Below are 929 nucleotides of genomic sequence, written 5' to 3'. Positions count from 1 at the left end.
GTCTTCCGCTTGTCTTCATTGCCTTAAGTTGGGCGGTTACTTAGCAAAAAGGGGTAAAACAACCTCGTTCCCAGGAAAGGAAAAAACCCTGGGATCGAGGTTGAAAGGAAAAAGCCTTGACGTCGTATAATGATGTTAGAGATTGACCAACAAGAATACCTTCAAGAGCGTTTTCTGAAAATGTATGATAAGATTGTAGCCTGCTTTCTGTTCCTTGTCTTTGATTAATTTAGTGCGTCATAAGAGTGGTTGAAAGTCGCAAAACCACAGTTTTCACCGCCTTAAGTTGGTACTGTGACGAAAATTTTTATTTTTATTTTGCCCCTTTTCATGCTTCAATCCATTCATTGAGTTCATAATTGCAAAGATAGCTATAAATAAGCTTTGTATAAACTTACTGAGCTTGGAAATAACTGGCCGATAATCGTCGAAAACCCATCCGCGCCGCCATTGCTCAGTTCGCAAAGTGAAGCCCATAAATACGGTATGTAGCAAGCGTTTCATCGGGAGTTTGCACGTTTCACGCTGCTTTGAAAGCGCGGGATTTTTTTTGGGACACGAGAGAAAAAGCGGAGGAAGGGGGAGGGAAAGAAGAGAGGAAACTCTTCTCTCTCTCCTCTCCCCTCCCCCTCCTCCCTTTTTTTTTTTTTTTTTTGTTAAGCTCTCGTCCCAATATCCGTGCGGTCAAAAAGCGAAAAAGGCACAAAACCTTAAGCATGGTTCACACTAGCGACATAACTACATAACGACACGAGAAGGTCATCATGTCGTTGTGTTGGTAATGGAGTGTTTTCACATGACGTCACGGGGGCCATGTTGGTGTCCCAAAACAAAGAAATGGCGGCCATGTTGGTGTCCCAAACTAAACCTCTGGGAATTGAACTCTATTTTTATGCAAATACTTTCTTTTGTTTCAGTAAACCAATATG

Source organism: Pavona decussata, unplaced genomic scaffold (genome assembly GCF_977016875.1).
Source record: "Pavona decussata unplaced genomic scaffold, jaPavDecu1.1 SCAFFOLD_100, whole genome shotgun sequence".
Lineage (NCBI taxonomy): Eukaryota > Metazoa > Cnidaria > Anthozoa > Scleractinia > Agariciidae > Pavona > Pavona decussata.
Note: the sequence above shows the minus strand (reverse complement) of the source record.